Below are 19,151 nucleotides of genomic sequence, written 5' to 3'. Positions count from 1 at the left end.
GGGTTTGTCATACATGGCTTTTATTATGTTGAGATATGTTTCCTCTATGTCAATTTTATTGAGATTTTTATATGAATGGATGTTGAATTTTTTCAGAGGGTTTCTCTGTGTCTGTTAAGATGTTCATGTGATTTTTATCCTTCCTTTTGTAAACGTGGTGTATCATGTTGATTTACATTTGCAACCATTAAACCGTCCCTGGAATAAATCCCACTTGAGTATGGTGTATGGACCTTTTATTTATTGTTAAATACAGTTAGTAACACTTTGTTGATGATTTTTCTTCATCTGTATTTATCAGTTATTGGTCTGTAATTGTCTTTTTTTTCCATTTTTTGTTTTTTTGTGTTTTTTTTTTGAGTGTATGTCTGATTTTAGTTATCAGTGTAATGGTGGACTTGTAGAATGAATTTGAATTTCATCTTCAGCTTTTTGGACTAATTTGAGAAAAATAGATATGAACTCTTCTTGGTGGAATTCCCCTGTGAAGCTGTCTGGTCTTGGACTTTTGTTTGGCTGGGAGGTTTGTTTTTTTTTTTTTTTTTTGCTTTTGTTGTTGCAAATTCGGTTTCACTACTCATGACCAGTCTGTTCAGATTATCTATTTCTTTCCAGTTCAGTCTTGGAAGTTTGTAGGTTTTTAGATATTTGTTTATTCCTTCTAAGTTGTTCAGTTTGTTGGCATATAACTGCATAATTACCTTATAATTTTTGTATTTCTGTGGTATCAGTTATTTTTCCTCTGTCATTTCTTATTTTGTCTATTTGATTCCTCTTGATGAAATGTTTATCAGTTTGGTTTATCTTTTCAAAAAGAATTAGCTGTTGGTTTCATTGACATTTTCTATTGTGGTTTTTGTTTCTTATTTGTTTATTTATTTATTTTGATCTCTATTTCTTCTTTATTACCTTCTTCCTTCTGGTGACTTTGGGCTTTGTCCTTCTTTTTCTAATTCTTATAGATAGCATGCAAGGTTGTTTTTGAGATTTTTCTTTGTTTTTGAAGTGGGCCTATATTGTTATAAACTTTCTTCTTAGAATGGCGTTGGCTGCATCCCATAGATTTTGGAAAGTGTTGTTTCCATTTTGATTCGTCTTGAGATATTTTCTAGTTTCTTCATTGATTTCTCAATTGACCCCAGGTTTTTCAGTAGCATGTTGTTTAGACTCCATATGTTCATGCTCTTTTTCCATTTTTCTTCCTGTAATTGGTTTCTAATTTCACACCTTTGTGTTTGGAAAAACACTTGATATAATTTCTGTCCTCTTAAATTTGTTAAGATGAATTCAAAAATGTTTAAAACACATGTTTTAATATCCAACATAGGTTTCATAATTTTCCAAATTTAGAGCTGATAGACTTAGTACCTTAAGTTGGTTTGCTGAAAATGGATGTTACTTCATACTTAATTTTTAAAAATATTATAAAGAGTAAAATAAGAATTATGGCATATGTAAAATGGAAGATTTATTATGACAGAGATTTTTCCAGATACATGTTCTTCCTAACTTTTTGGGTTTCCCAAGTGTCCTAGCCTAGAAACTATGAATGAATATTGAGAATGACAAGCTTGCTTTAAGTCTGTGCAAAAAGGTGCTATCAGCTCAGTCCAGTTCAGTTCAGTTGCTCAGTCATGTCTGACTCTTTGCGACCCCATGAATCACAGCACGCCAGGCCTCCCTGTCCATCACCAACTCCCAGAGTTTACTCAAACTCACGTCCATTGAGTCAGTGATGCCATCCAGCCATTGCATCCTCTGTTGCCCCCTTCTTCTCCTGCCCCTAATCCCTCACAGGATCAGGGTCTTTTCCAATGAGTCAACTGTTCGCATCAGGTGGCCAAAGTATTGGAGCTTCAGCTTCAGCATCATTCCTTCCAAAGAAATCCCAGGGCTGATCTCCTTCAGAATGGACTGGTTGGATCTCCTTGGAGTCCAAGGGACTCTCAAGAGTCTTCTCCAACACCACAATTCAAAAACATCAATTCTTCGGCACTCAGCTTTCTTCACAGTCCAACTCTCACATCCATACATGACCACTGGAAAAACCATAGCCTTGACTAGACAAACCTTTGTTGGCAAAGTAATGTCTCTGCTTTTGAATATGCTATCTAGGTTGGTCATAACTTTTCTTCCAAGGAGTAAGCGTCTTTTCATTTCATGGCTGCAGTCACCATCTGCAGTGATTTTGGAGCCCCCCAAAAATAAAGTCTGACACTGTTTCCACTGTTTCCTCACCTATTTTCCATGAAGTGATGGGACCAGATGCCATGATCTTACTTTTCTGAATGTTGAGCTTTAAGCCAACTTTTTCACTCTCCACTTTCACTTTCATCAAGAGGCTTTTTAGTTCCTCTTCACTTTCTGCCATAAGGGTGGTGTCATCTGCATATCTGAGGTGATTGATATTTCTCCCAGCAATCTTGATTCCAGCTTGTGCTTCTTCCATCCCAGCATATCTCATGATGTACTCTGCATATAAGTTAAATAAGCAGGGTGACAATATACAGCCTTGATGTACTCCTTTTCCTATTTGGAACCAGTCTGTTGTTCCATGTCCAGTTCTAACTGTTGCTTCCTGACCTGCATATAGGTTTCTCAAGAGGCAGGTCAGGTGGTCTGTGAAGAATTTTCCACAGTTTATTGTGATCCACACAGTCAAAGGCTTTGGCATAGTCAATAAAGCAGAAATAGATGTTTTTCTGGAACTCTCTTGCTTTTTTGATGATCCAGCAGATGTTGGCAATTTGATCTCTGGTTCCTCTGCCTTTTCTAAAACCAACTTGAACATCTGGAAGTTTATGGCTCATGTATTGCTGAAGCCTGGCTTGGAGAATTTTGAACATTACTTTACTAACGTGTGAGATGAGCACAATTTTACGGTACTTTGAGTATTCTTGGCATTGCCTTTCTTTGAGATTAGAATGAAAACTGACCTTTTCCAGTCCTGTGGCCACTGCTGAGTTTTCCAAATTTGCTGGCATATTGAGTGCAGCACTTTCACAGCATCATCTTTCAGGATTTGAAATAGCTCAACTGGAATTCCATCACCTCCACTAGCTTTGTTCGTAGTGATGCTTCCTAAGGCGCACTTGATTTCACATTCCAGGATGTCTGGCTCTAGGTCAGTGATCACACCATCGTGATTATTTGGGTTGTGAAGATCTTTTTTGTACAGTTCTTCTGTGTATTCTTGCCACCTCTTCTTAATATCTTCTGCTTCTGTTAGGTCCATACCATTTCTGTCCTTTATCGTGCTCATCTTTGCATGAAATGTTCCCTTGGTATCTCTGATTTTCTTGAAGAGATCCCTAGTCTTTCCCATTCTGTTGTTTTCCTCTATTTCTTTGCAATGATCACTGAAGAAGGCTTTCTTATCTCTTCTTGCTATTCTTTGGAACTCTGCATTCAGATGCTTATATCTTTCCTTTTCTCCTTTGCTTTTCGGTTCTCTTCTTTTCACAGCTATTTGTAAGGCCTCCTCAGACAGCCATTTTGCTTTTTTGCATTTCTTTTCCATGGAGACGGTTTTTTGCCTGTCTCCTGTACAATGTCACGAACCTCATTCCATAGTTCATCAGGCACTCTATCTATCAGATCTAGTCCCTTAAATCTATTTCTCACTTCCACTGTATAATCATAAGGGATTTGATTTAGGTCATACCTGAATGGTCTAGTGGTTTTCCCTACTTTCTTCAATTTAAGTCTGAATTTGGCAATAAGGAGTTCATGGTCTGAGCCACAGTCAGCTCCTGGTCTTGTTTTTGCTGACTGTATAGAGCTTCTCCATCTTTGGCTGCAAAGAATATAATCAATCTGATTTTGGTGTTGACCATCTGGTGATGTCCATGTATAGAGTCTTCTCTTGTGTTGTTGGAAGAGGATGTTTGCTATGACCAGTGCATTTTCTTGGCAAAACTCTATCAGTCTTTTCCCTGCTTCATTCTGTATTCCAAGGCCAAATTTGCAAGTTACCCCAGGTGTTTCTTGATTTCCTACTTTTGCATTCCAGTCCCCTATAATGAAAAGGACATCTTTTTTGGGTGTTAGTTCTAAAAGGTCTTATAGGTCTTCATAGAAACATTCAACTTCAGCTTCTTCAGTGTTATTGGTTGGGGCATAGACTTGGATTACTGTGATATTGAATGGTTTGCCTTGGAAACGAACAGAGATCATTCTGTCGTTTTTGAGATTGCATCCAAGTACTGCATTTTGGACTCTTTTGTTGACCATGATGGCTACTCCATTTCTTCTAAGGAATTCCTGCCCGCAGTAGTAGATATAATGGTCATCTGAGTTAAATTCACCCATTCCAGTCCATTTCAGTTCGCTGATTCCTAGGATGTCAACCTTCACACTTGCCATCTCCTTCCAATTTGCCTTGATTCATGGACCTGACATTCCAGGTTCCTATGCAATATTGCTCTTTACAGCATCGGACCTTGCTTCTATCACCAGTCACATCCACAACTGGGTATTGTTTTTGCTTTGGCTCCATCCCTTCATTCTTTCTGGAGTAATTTCTCCACTGATCTCCAGTAGCATATTGGGCACCTACTGACCTGGGGAGTTTCTCTTTCAGTATCCTATCATTTTGCCTTTTCATACTGTTCATGGGGTTCTCAAGGCAAGAATACTGAAAGTGGTTTGCCATTCCCTTCTCCAGTGGACCACATTCTGTCAGCCCTCTCCACTAAGACCCGCCCATCTTGGGTGGCCCCACGGGCATGGCTTAGTTTCATTGAGTTAGACAAGGCTGTGGTCCTAGTGTGATTAGATTGACTAGTTTTCTGTGATTATAGTTTCAGTGTGTCTGCCCTCTGATGCCCTCTTGCAACCCCTACTGTCTTATTTGGGTTTCTCTTACCCTGGACGTGGGGTATCTCTTCAGGGCTGCTCTAACAAAGCGCAGCTGCTGTTCCTTACCTTGGACAAGGGGTATCTCCTCACCACCGCCCCTCCTAACCTTGAACGTGGAAAAGCTCCTCTAGGCCCTCCTGCACCCTAAACATCATCACATCTTCAGTTAGCTAAGAACACATTCACCAGCAAAAATTGTTCTTTTACTTACTACTTTTGAAGTTATATACAGTCTGGCACATTTGGGGATCATTAATACAAAATCCAATGAGACAAAGAATACAAGTGGTTTTCTAAGTAAAGGCTAAGGTTCATGGCAGAAAAATGGCCTAACTTCCCAAAGCTTCCATGCACTGCAAAAGTATGGACTCAAGTATGGATTTGCCTTCTAAGCATCTGCAAATTTGTCATAGAAATTGTTTATTCTAAAATGTGCCATAATTACTAGGATATTATGTGTTAAATAAACTGTCAGAGACCTCACCTATAATTGACAGATGATGAGACATCTGGAGAAAGCTATGTTTTCTGTTCTTTATTTCCAATTATTTAGTGGCAAAACTACTGACTTAGTGAGTGTGATCAGGCCATGCAGATAGATCATGAATAAAGGGTTCTGAAGCTGACCTGGATAGTTCATTATTAATGCAAATCTCAATATCATATTTTTCTTGCCAAAATATTCAACATACCTCCATAAAACAATTGCCATAACTATGTGGGATGGACTAGGTTAAAACTATTCTATATTTTATTCACACACTCAAAATATGATTAGATATTTATTGCTGTGCCTTAAATTGCATTGTTAAATACATTTTATTACATAAATTTGATGAAACCTAATTAATATGAGAGTTTGCTTTTGAAGAAGTCTGCTTGCCTCACAAAATTAAAAACCTAAAAATAACTTAAATAGTTCTTCTTCTTCTTCACTAATTGCTTTTAAGGAAGAGCTAGAACATTAAAATCATGAGAAAAGAATTTAACAAAAATTACAGCTAGTTGCAAAAATATATCCTTGAAATGGTTTTTTAAAATCAAGACTTCTCATGAAGATATTATGTTAATGCCACGGTCAAATAAAAAGTTTATTATCAGTTTTCAACATGTAACTAAATGAGAGACACATGGTGGAAAAACTCTTCATCTAAATTTAGCACACAGCAAATATTATTTCCCTTAAAAAGAAAAAAATTATCATTCTATTTAAATCATTTCAAAATAGGCTTTAAAAGTTTTTTTAATTTATGGGAACAATACAAACTGCCAGAAAACTGGATGTGTCAGGATACCATGAAGAGGATGTATGTTTATTACATGTAGTAATTACAGTTGGGGGAACTATAATTACCATTTTCTAAAGAAAGAGTCAAAGTTGTCAAACAAGTTAATGTATACATTTTTGGGAAAACAAATGCTTAACATGATAGAAAGTCTAGTCTAGTTCCTTGTTTTTATTCCCAAGAACAAATCTAACTCAGAATGTCAAATTGAACTCTATTCTTCAATTTTCCCATCTGCAAAGTGAGGGGAAAGACTGTCTCAGGGGGATATTATACTGCTTCCTCTCCAATCCTTAAAACCAAGTCTGAAATTAGAATTGTTTCCTGCTTGATGTGATTTGTAATCCAAGAGGTTTTGCAAGGGCACCACACTCTAAAATATCTCTCCTGTTACTGTGAATATTCTGAGGAGCCCAAAGTGTATAAGTTATATGGGGATCTCCCCAACTGAATCACCATGACTTACTGTTATTTTATCAAGAACCCATGTAATCATGAGAAAGAGTCTGAGTGACAGTGTCATAGTGGAAATCCGTAATCCCAACCAATGAAAAATAAAATTATACAGGCTCCTGATATGTACACAGTGAAAGGGGAAGTAGATAGATTCTGGAGATACATTTTTTCCATTTAATGATTTTGCCCAAAGATGTCCATGCTTGAAATTTGAACCTATACTTTAGAATTCTGTACTCCTTTTGACCAAACTGAGCAAATTAAAGACACATTTATGGAGTCTCTCTTATGCTCCAGTCACCATGCCAAGCTCTGAGGAATTAAAAACAGAAAACAAAAATGCAATAATACAGAGATAAACAAGATATAGTGTTTGTTCATGAGGAATTCATGTTATAATAGTTCACCTCTGGAAACATTCAAGAAAGAATATTTTGTTTGTTTACCTAAGATCACGCAAAGTTTTTTTTTCTCTCTCTCTCTCTTTTTTTTTTTTTTTTGGCTTCCCTAATGGCTCAGAAGGGGACGACAGAGGATGAGATGGTTGGATGGCATCACTGACTTGATGTACATGAGTTTGGGTGAACTCTGGGAATTGATGAACAGGGAAGCCTGGCGTGCTGCAATTCATTGGCGTGTGGCAAATCATGGGGTCACAAAGAGTCGGACACAACTGAGCGACTGAACTGAACTGAATGGCTCAGTGGTTAAGAGTCTGCCTGCAGTGTAAAAGACGCAGGTTCGATCCCTGGGTCAAGAAGATCCCCTGAAAGAGAAAATGGCAACCTGCTCTAGTAATATTCTTGCCTGAAAAATTCTATGAACAGAGGATCCTGGTAGGCTAAAGTCTAAAAATTCACCAAGAGTCAGACATGACTGAGCAAATCAGTACAAACAACACCTGCTAGAAAAACTGAAGGTATTCACTTTAGCTAAGCATTCAGTTAGCTAAGATTTGAGACGTCTCTTTTTGTTGAGAATCCTGGGAACACACTTCTCTTCCTATTTCTTCCTCTAGAAGTATTGTACTTTCAGAGTAGTTTTGCTCCAAAACGTGAAAATACTGTCAGTTGGTTTTGTATATATAAACAGCACATGACACACAATCGAAATGCACAAGATAAACCTGCCCCCTTTAGCTGAAAGCAAAACTGATTCCAAGTTTCAGTAGACCTCAGAGCTGTGAAGTGGGCACTCATCATTTCAAACATGACTTAGGTCTGCGGACAAGTTGTTGAAGACCCACCACTCCTGCCTGGTAAATGCAGAAGAAAAGAACTCAGGGTTTTGATGCTCAATGTGTCTTCTTTGCTCCTGTCGCTCCTGTTAAAACTTGTTGTTCTTACACATGCAGACAGTCACCCATCTTGCCAATACAGATATACTTCTACCAGATTATTGGCCACAGTGGATAATACACAGATAAGTAGAATATAGATGTCTAATCTGGATCATGTAAAAATCAATATTTAACTTTTGACTTATATGTGGCGTGTGTGTGTGTGTGCGTGTGTGCACGCTCAGTTGTGTCCAACTCTTTGCAACTCTATGGACTATAGCCTACAAGGCTCTTTTGCCCATGGAATCGATTCTCCAGGCAAGAGTACTAGAGTGGGTTGCCATTTCCTCCTCTAGGGTATTTTCCCTACTCAGGGATCAAACCTGTCTCTCCTCTGCTTCTTAGTAATCATAGTTCTCTATGCAAAAATAAATACATAAACTGACTTTTTGAAAGAAACTAGAAACAATCTGACTGGAACTAGGTGAATGCTCCTTCTTAAAAAAAAAAAGTTCACTCAAATTGTTTGTCAGAAATCAAGAAAAAATATTTAACTTAAAAATGGCAGCCTCCAGAAATGCCAGTATTGTTGGAAAGGATGATTTCTTGAATAATTCACAGGCAGATTAAGCTCACTTTATTGGAAGCTTCTTTAAAGCTGGGACTTCTGGAGAGATCTGAGGCTAATATGTCTCACATACAGATCCTTGTCAGTTCAGAAACTTTCTTAAGATCATGAAGAAGAAAAGATGAAAATAATAAATGAGACAGTCTCCTGGTATTTTCAGTTTTTCTTGGTTCCTGTTAGGTCAGAAACCTCACAGGGGCTCCCTTCCTAATGTTATTTCAGTATAAGTATTTCCACGTCCAGTTCCAGCTGGAAGCAAGCACTGCAGACCATGTGAACATTCAGCAAGGACACACAAAATTAGCCCTTAGGTTTTGAACCTTAAAAAGGCTTGGGTCAGGGCTGTTTTTTCAGAATTATTTACACGTCCCTTAAGATCAGCAGTGTCACTCTCCAACAGGGTGTCCTTAACCCCAAACTTCTAATTTTCACATTCAACCCAGCCTTGTACTCTCCTTCTCTCCTGCCTCTGACCCACTGATTCTCCAGAGCAAAGGTTTTTTTAAGGACTTAGATATATTTTAAATGCAAAAGAAGAAATACAAAAGACTAGATGAACCTTTTCATGGAAATATCTGATATGGCAATCTCTACATATTTTGAGTAATTTCAAGGAACAAGAAAGTGGATGAGAAACATAAGAACACTTTAAGATCAATTTGGATAGAAAGCAAAATCAAAGTAAGCATTTACTAAAATTTCATAAAATCATATTTTAGTATGATTCATTATTACAAACATATTTGTAGTCCTCAGCTTCCCAAAAGGCTGGCTTCCAAAAGTTTGTTTGTAAGCTGTTTTTCTGCATCTGAAAAGTCATTCTTCTTATAAACAATGTTCTAAATTAGCAGTTATTGGGTTTTGTGTTATGGACCCTTTTGAGAATATCCTAAAAGCTGTGGACCGGCCTCCCAGGTAACTCAGTGATAAAGAATCTGCCTGCAATGTAGGAGATGCGGGTTCAATCCCTGGGTCAGGAAGATCCTCTGGAGAAGGAAATGGCAACTCACTCCAGTATTCTTGCCTGGGGAATCCCATGAACAGAGGAGCCTAGTGGGCTACAGTCCATGGGGTCTCAAAGAGTTGGACATGACTTAGCAACTAAACCACCACCACTGAAAACTGTGGACACACTTCCTAGAAAAAGTCTCATATGCATGTGTACTCTAATTTTTCATACATGTTCAGTGATTTCACAGATCCAATTAAGGACTTCTTTTCTCGGGCACCAGGGTATCTCAAAAATCCATAACCAATGGATGAACTAAATGGACTTTTCTGCTCTGGTCTGGAGATGGAGCCACTATTTCTAACAACATATTAAACAATACACTTGTAATTATGTCTTTGGAGACTAGCACACCAGATTAGCATCCCTGGCAGCTGCAACAGTTAAGCTACAAGGTGGTAGCCTGATAGCATGATTGTATTCTTACTTCATCAGGGTGCAAGCCATAATTTTTGGTTGTACAGGGTTGAGTAGGAGGGGTGTATGTTTCAAGGGGCAGATATTGGCCTTACTTCTGAAGGACTCATTATTCTTTGAGAAGGTGCTAGAGCATTTGTGCAGCAATTTAGTTATTTATAAAGAATGGTGCCTGAGGTCTGGGTCAAACTACTTACAATGAGCATGTTATAAACCTCTTTTCTTAGATTTCCCCAACAGAAAAGAAGGGTTGTGTCCATATAAAAAACTTGTACATGGATGTTCATAGAGGCTTTCTTTGTAATAGTCAAAAACTGCTTAGTAGTAATATATTATATATATATACTTACCCCATCCCAGCAATCCAGTTCCTATGTGTGACCTAAGAGAAATAAACACTCATATTCACATACAGATGTTTACATGAACATTTATAGAAGCACTGTTCATCATCTAAGTGAAAAAATGATCCAAATATCCTTCAAGAGGTAATGGATAAACAAACTGGTACATCCAAACAATGAAATGCACACTTCAGTTCAGTTCAGTCCTTCAGTCTTGTCCGACTCTTTGTGACCCCATGGACTGCAGCACTCCAGGCCTCTCTGTCCATCACCAACTCCCAGAGTTTACTCAAACTCATGTCCATTGAATCAGTGATGTATCCAACCATCCTATCCTCTGTCGTCCCCTTCTCCTCCTGTCTTCAATCTTTCCCAGCATCAGAGTCTTTTCCAGTAAGTCAGTTCTTCGTATCAGGTGGCCGAAGTATTGGAGTTTCAGCTTCAACATTAGTCCTTTCAATGAATATTCAGGACTGATCTCCTTTAGGATAGACTGGTTGGTCTCCTTGCAGTCCAGGGGACTCTCAAGAGTCTTCTCCAACACCACAGTTCAAAAACATCAATTCTTCTGTGCTCAGCTTTATTTATAGTCCAACTCTCACATCCATACATGGCTACTGGAAAAACCATAGCTTTGACTAGATGCCCCTTTGTTGGCAAAGTAATGTCTCTGCTTTTTAATATACTGTCTAGGTTGGTCATAACTTTGCTTCCAAGGAGTAAGCATCTTTTAATTTCATGGCTGTAGTCACCATCTGCAGTGATTTTGTAGCCCTCCAAAATAAGGTCTGCCACCGTTTCCACTGTTTCCCCATCTATTTGCCATGAAGTGATGGAACCAAATACCATGATCTTAGTTTTCTGAATGTTGAGTTTTAAGGCAGCTTTTTCACTCTTCTCTTTCGCTTTCATCAAAAAGCTCTTTCGTTCTTTGAATTCTGCCATAAGGGTGGTATTATCTGCATATCTGAGGTTATTGATATTTCTCCTGGCAAACTTGATTCCATCTTGTGCTTCATCCACCTCAGCATTTTGCATGATGTACTCTGCATATAAGTTAAATAAGCAGGGTGACAATATACAGCCTTGACGTTCACCTTTCCTGATTTGGAACCAGTCTGTTGTTTCATGTCCAGCTCCACCTGTTGCTTCTTGACCTGCATACAGATTTCTCAGGAGGCAGGTCAAGTGGTCTGGTATTTCCATCTCTTTAAGAATTTTCCAGTTTGTTGTGATCCACACAGTCAAAGCACATCAGTAAGCAAACTAAATAACAAGCGGAGGTAATAAATAGTCACACTCTAACACTTTCTAATTCTTTTACTGCATTTGCTCGCATCATTTTCTTGAACTTATTTAAATCCATTGTACCTGCTCAGAGAAAGTATCACATGATAGCACTGTTGCACCCCCATTTCCCACTCATCTTCATTGATGACACTCTGGCAGCTTGGAGCCAGCCATGGGAGGAGCACTTACACTATAGAAATTGACAGCTGCTACGAATCGAAGTTTGGATTTCTGTGGGTTTTTTGGAGAACTGATTGTTGATATTTACCAGCACACTACTGCACACCTTCCTCTCAGGATGACCAGATGTCCTTTCAGTGGAATGCTGGAGCTTTGGGCAATTATCTAAATCCGTAAGCATGTCTATCCTTGTCTTTAATATGGATATTTTATGAATATAAATTAAAATTAACTTGTCCAGCACTGATGACAATGAAATGATTCTTGTCTATGGACATGCAAATGGTCTCTGTCCAGAAGAGAGACAACCCTCCCATGTATGGAAAGTTGGGGGTCCATTTGCAAGTTGATTTCAATATTCCTGATCATAAATTGTGTTTGTTCTTTGGATTTGCCTTTGAATGAATGTATTTTCTTGATCCCTTATTTAATTAATGATATAAATTATTTTTACATGTCTTTATTTTGCATTTACTTGAGAATCCAGTTTTAGCTTTTTTTTTTTTTTGAAAAATATCTTTAACAGCATATGGTTTTGTCTGCAGCACTTGACTGCCTTTAAAATCCCTTACTATGAATATCTGTCTTTTTCCAGTAAGATTATTTACACTCAGGTTTCTCTGCTACCCAGTTTTCCCAACAGAGTTAAATACTCTGTACTTCGAATCACTTACTCATGGATGATACCACAGTACAACCAAAGAGACTTTGCTGCAGGAGTGATAAAATGGGATTTTGTGCAAATAGCCAGCATTAAGATTGAGGGAGCTCTGGGTATCTGTCTTTGATTCCAATAAAAGACACAGCAGGGAAGGGAGCCCTACTTTATATAATTATATTTTGTGATAACTGGAGAGAAATCTTGATGAAGCTTCCCATAGTATCTCATGGGAAATGATATGTTAACAATTGACTTGCTGGCTTCTTTCCTAATGTCATTCATTAACATAACATTAACCAAAAACCAAGTGACCTTTTAAAAATGTCTTTTCTTTGGAATATTAACAAAGTTCTCATTCAGATACTACTTTTGCCTCTATTTTATTTTTTAATCCTTGTAGTTAACATCCCTTAGATCAGACAATTGGGATTCTGACATTTGCTGTACCAAGAACTACTTACAAAATAACTTCCCCTTCTTTCACTCTTTTATTTAACAATTATGTGAACTGTTGTTTCACCATTTGTTGGGATCGGTTCTCCAAACATTAATCCTAAAAACATAGCAGTCACACATCAGCATTTTTATTTACATTTTTCTTTCTTTTTGTTGCTAGTTACTTCATGTGTATTCATGTATATACTTTTTGGTTGTTTGTTTTTTGTTTGTTTGTTTGTTTTGTTTTTTAACAATATTAAGAAAATTATAGTTTATGTGGAGACACTTGATAACTGGCACTTTATCAAATTAAAGTTGGAATCCCAAACGTTTGTTGCTGATGATGTATAATTTCTCTTGCAAATATACTTTTTATTTAATATTTCACTCTGCTCCCTAGAGAAGCCAGACTAGATACAACATTTTTTATTAATATAGTCTCACAAAAAAGCCCCAAAGTGTATCTTCTTGGCCTATAGTAATAATATATTAGATATTGTGGTTTTCAAAATTGTATCATCTGGTAGGCCAAAGAAGGAATAATAGTATTTGTTCTGTGAGAATTGCTTCAGGAGTTTATAGGCGGGGCCACTGTAATCAATTTTTAGATAAAAGAGTTAATTTGTTTTCATTCAATTTAGATAAAACTCCCTTCTAAAATATATGTCATGAAACTTAGACAGTGCCAACTTTTCAAAGAAAATCCAATTTATTAAACACCCTTGGAGTCATAATTGATCTGTAATTGTTACTCTGAAAGGAATAATGAAATGAGTTTTAATGTTACCTTATTAGTATTACCAAGGAAACTCCACTGAGATGATTAATAGCTACTTGTTTCATGCATTTCTACAGTTTCAAGGAGACCAAGTTCTTTGACTATAGGTGAAGCTATATTCAAATTCTGTCCTTACATTTGTGGCATTAGGCTACTTAAACTTTCTCATTTCTCTGTTTCTTCATCTAGGTAGGAATGATACCTACCTCTCAAGTATTTGTTTTGTTGTTATTTGTATGTTTTTGTTTGGAGGTTTTTTTGTTTTGTTTTGTTTTGAGACTGAAGATAATATTTATGAGGCTATAACACAGGATCTGGAAACGTTATAATAACTATTATAAAAATTTAATGTTCTTATAGTTTTCTGGGATTTGAGCAATCGGTGGATTTTCCATGTTACAAAATTAAAAAGAGGTATACATTTTAGTATATTCTGCCCCCAAGAGAGAACAAATCCATAAAACTTATTCCTATTTGGAAGAAGGGTGTAGAATAATAAATAAGTCTAGGTCATGACTAAATTACCTTGGGATCCTAGGGAAATTTGCTCAAGAGAGGCTCAAAGCTAGATTGGATTTCTTGGTAAAGATTTAGTACTCAGAGCTCCCAGGGACTCCCAAAGTCCTTCTTAAACCTCTATGAGGCCAATTAAAGAAGCATTTGTGAGAGTTAATCCTTTTGAAAACAGAAGTCTGTTTAAAGGCATAAAGCAGACAGAAATGAGATTATAGCACAGTCCTCTCTCATTTGCCTTTCCAGGCCCTTATCCTAGAGGCAGGAACCTCTCTATAGCTGCAGTTGCTATTCTTGATATAGGGGTATAGGGACAATAATGCATTGGAGTGAGCAATTATCAGAGATTTTAGCCACCTGGTTGTGCCAGACCCCAAAATTACAGGTTCATTTGTTATTGTTGTTTGGTCACTAAGTCATATATGACTCTTTGCAACCCTATGGACTATAGCCCATGGGATTTCCCAAGCAAGAAGACTGGAGTGGCTTGCCTTTTCTTTCTCCAGGGGATCTTTCCGACCCAGGGATCAAACCTGTTTCTCCTGTATTGGCAGGTGGATTCTGGAAGGCACCAAAAAGCAAGATCTGAATTCTACTAGAATCCTGAGATAAGTAGAAAACTCTGGTTGCAAAGGCTGCAGGAGGGAACTTTATGCATGGCTTCAGTCTGGCCAGTTTTAACTCCTGACAGATGTGTGGTGATAGGTGACACCTACAGCTATGTACATTTGTAAACGCTTTATCTCTCTCTCTCTTTCTTTTTTTTTTTTACATTTTCAAAGACATCCCTTTGTTATATGTTCACCTGGCACAAGAGCTTCAGACCTTTGTTATATTCATCTAGAAAGAGAAATTTGAACTTTGCAGAGCACCAATTTACATGGTTGGCTAAGACTTTATTAACATTCCTCAGTCCATGCTTATATCCAAGATATCTTATTATTTCAATTAATAAAAAGACAAAAATAGCAATCATTATAATCAATAAGCAATGGCACATTTGTGGGAAGTGAGCATTTCAAAGATCAGTATAAGACTAATCATGTACTTTAATCTTATATTAAAAATAGTTGTTGATTCAAAGACAAAAGTGTAAGATTCTACTATTGAGTTGTTTATGTAAATAACTACCTTTCATATGAAAATCCTAAGACAATTCCTATTTTCACAAAAGAAAGCTAAAATAACTTAGAGAGAAATACAGTTGCTATCTGGTTCCTGCATTGGAAGCTGAACAGTGCCTAGCTGACTTCATTTGTCCAGTCATCGTTTTAACACAAACTTAACTGAGGAGCCAACACCTTGGATACATTGCTTGTACGAGTTTCAGCCCTCACTGTGCATATAGATTGATGGGGGAGAAGGAAAAAGCCAGAATCAGTGTGATAGCTGTAGGAGGGTTAACCTTGGTACAGAGGCTAACACCTGTAGCCCATGGGGTGGCACATATCAGATATTTGGTAGGGTAAGTGGAGAGGCAGATAGGTATTCACTTTGGCTGGTACAGCCTAGCAGCTGAAAGCTGGACAGGAGACTAGTTCTTTCATGCAAAGTCACATGGAGATAAAGCCCCAAGCTCCAAATGAAGAAGTGACAAGCGATTAAGCACAAGAGGCTATCAAGAAGAGGGGTGGGTTACTGGCGGAAGTCAGCAACAAAGAAATCCAGCTGGGCGGGCTGGGCTAACTTGGTTGCTCCAGAGAAGTGGAAAAAGAACAGAGGATTCTGGGCTCTGCAAACCTCGAGAACATGGAGATCGTTCTGGACACATAAGAAATGGGTTTGCGGCAGCAAGACAATTTCTGAAGCCTACCATGTGGTAGATTTGATTCTGCTGAGCAAGACCCCATTATGGTAAAACAGAACTCTAGCTCAGGCAAACCTGAACTTACAGGCAAGAACTTTAAGGCAGAGTCAAGGGAGTTTAATAGCATAAAGTCAGGATGTTCTTGTTTTTAAACAATTTCTGTGCCTGACAGTTAGGTAGTTAAGTGTCAATCTTATTTTGCTTTCAACCAACTGAGAGAATTTGTCTACCAGACTTCAAGACAGTCCTTTTTTTTTGTAAAATTTGTGTTGTATTTCACAAGTATAAAAATTACTGACTGTAGGAAACCAGTATCCAACCAATCCCTGAATGTCTTCTCTTATGTCTCTATAAATAAAGGGCTTCCCAGGTGGTGCTAATGGTAAAGAATTCACCTGCCAATGCAAGAAATGCAAGAGACACAGGTTCAATCCCTGGGTTGGGATCCCCTGGAATAGAAAATAGCAGCCCACTCCAGTATTCTTGTCTGGAAAATCTCATGAACAGAGGAGCCTAGCAGGCTACAGTCCATGGGTTGCAAAGAGTTGGACATGACTGAGCACACACATTCTGTGTATAAAAATCATTCTAATGAGAGAATCATTTTTTGCCTTCTGGGGAGAAGTTCTGATTCAGAGGCCATCTGAAAGAAGCTCCAAATTATTCATTTTTAATGGTCACATTTGCTTTGATATTAAGTGCTTTGCTAGGAATCATCAGCTCTTTCCACCAGGATTATGATTTTTAGAGGCAAAAATCATAGTTTTCTTAAAATGTGTAAAATTTTTAATAACATTTATTAGCTTAGAGAACTAATTTATTAGCTTATTTATTAGCTTATTAGAGAACATTTTTATTAGCTTTGTTTTCACCTCCTGGCCAATCAAATTGCTAATGCTTTGCTCATCTTAAAGCTAAGAGGATGTTGATATTTGTTGAAGCAGATACGTAGATACATAGAGAAGATTTTCTATGGATGAGCCATCTACGAAGACAAAAATTGCAGGAAGAAATCATGTATGGTACAGTTATCCTTCATTTTACATGTAGATAGACAGACCTGAATATTCATTGGAAGGACTGATGCTGAAGCTGAAACTCTAATACTTTGGCCACCTGATGTGAAGAGCTGACTCATTTGAAAAGCCCCTGATGCTGGGAAAGATTGAAGGTGGGAGGAGAAGGGGACAACAGAGAATGAGATGGTTGGATGGCATCACCGACTCACTCAATGAACTTGAGTTTCAGTAAACTCTGGAAGTTGGTGATGGAGAGGGAGGCCTAGAGTGCTGCAGTCCATGGGATCTCAAAGAGTCGGACACTACTGAGCAATTGAACTGAAGATAGAAATAATAGTATGGACTTACTGTACAATAACAGAGAAGGTAATGGCACCCCACTCCAGTACTCTTGCCTGAAAAATCCCATGGATGGAGGAGCCTGGTAGGCTGCAGTCCATGGGGTCGCTAAGAGTCAGACATGACTGAGAGACTTCACTTTCACTTTTCATTTTCATGCATTGGAGAAGGAAATGGCAACCCACTCCAGTGTTCTTGCCTGGAGAATCCCAGGGACCCGGGAGCCTGGTGGGCTGCCGTCTATAGGGTCGCACAGAGTCGGACATGACTGAAGCGACTTAGCAGCACTGTACAATAAATATTTAGTCCTCTTCCAGTGTGGCAAAGTATCTTCCAGTTCCCGCTGACCTGGAGCTCAGCTATGGACTTTCGCCAATGGAATGTGGGCAGAGGTAATAAGGTCTAAGTTCTGACCTAAGAGGCATTGTGTGCTTTCATTCTTCTCTCTTCCATTTCTGCTTTTAGCCTCAGACACCTGCTGTACCATAAGGGATGAGAAACTTACGGAGCAGACTTAGACCCAAGACATAGATTAAACCAAGCCAATCCCAGCCTCAATGAGCTGAATTCAGGTAAGTCTATGCGTGCATGCATGCTAAGTTGCTTCATTTATGTCCAATTCTGCAACCCTATGGACTGTAGCCCATTAGGCTCCTCTGTCCATGGGATTCTCCTGGCAAGAATACTGGAGTGTGTTGCCATGCCCTCTTCCAGGGGATCTTTCTGACCCAGTGATCAAACTCCTGTCTCCTGGTCTCCTGCATTAGCAGGCAGGTTCTTTACCACTAGCGCCACTTGGGAAGCCCCAGGTAAGCCCTAGCCCACCATACACAGGAGGACATGAAATAATTGTATTGGTTTTGCCTCCAAATTGTGGAGTAGTTTAACAACATTATTGTAGAAATGTATTACATATTATTAGCATAGCTTATTCTCTGTATATGTTATGTATAAATTTGTATTTTGTTTAACTAATGAAATAAGAAAATAATTTATTTTTATGATCTTAAGAACTGAAGTTGTGAAATCTTCAGTTTGGCTGACACCATAAAGCCACCAGGGAAGCCCCTATAGTAATTGACAAATATTGTAAAAAGGCAATTGCTTATACTCAGATAGCAAGTACTTTATTCAGAGCAAAGTTTTCAGGTCTATGAGTATAACATCAGGAAGAAATGAAATTCCAGCCAGAAAAGAGGGTGATAAAGAATTAGAAAAACAGATGAAAAATATATAAAGATATATCTGTAGGAGATGAGTCAGCATACCTTGAAGTATGGTTGATTACAAAGTCCAGTGCTTAATAAGTCAAAATTCAATCTTAATCTCTTCATCTCCAAAATTTTGAACTTATTCTAAACTCAAAGAATTTTATAGCCATAAAGGATCTTGGGAATCATTGGAAACATTTTAATTCAGTCAATCATCTTAGAAATAAGGAAACTGAAGACAAAATAAGAAATCATACCATATCAAATGAGAAAAAAATTTCAATCTTGACTAATTAATTATAAATCCATAAATAAATCTGATTAAAAATATAATCTTTCTACTATATCACACCATCTCATTATCAATTTATATTGATATTGAAAGTATTCTTTTGTTGACAGTTTTTTTGTCTTCTATTTATTTGGGACTATTCTTTTGTAGTTAAGAGTATTCTGTTATATAATTAAGATAAAGTAGCTAAAGATAGGTTTTATATGGATTTACAATGAAATTATATACAATGCTCTACATACCATTTAAATCAGTGGTCCTAAATTTTCACTACACATGAGGATCCCCCAGACAGCTTTATAAAATACTGGTACCTGGTCTCACCCTTTACGATTCTGATTTAA

Source organism: Bos javanicus, chromosome 5 (assembly GCF_032452875.1).
Source record: "Bos javanicus breed banteng chromosome 5, ARS-OSU_banteng_1.0, whole genome shotgun sequence".
NCBI classification, from domain to species: Eukaryota; Metazoa; Chordata; class Mammalia; order Artiodactyla; family Bovidae; genus Bos; species Bos javanicus.
Note: the sequence above shows the minus strand (reverse complement) of the source record.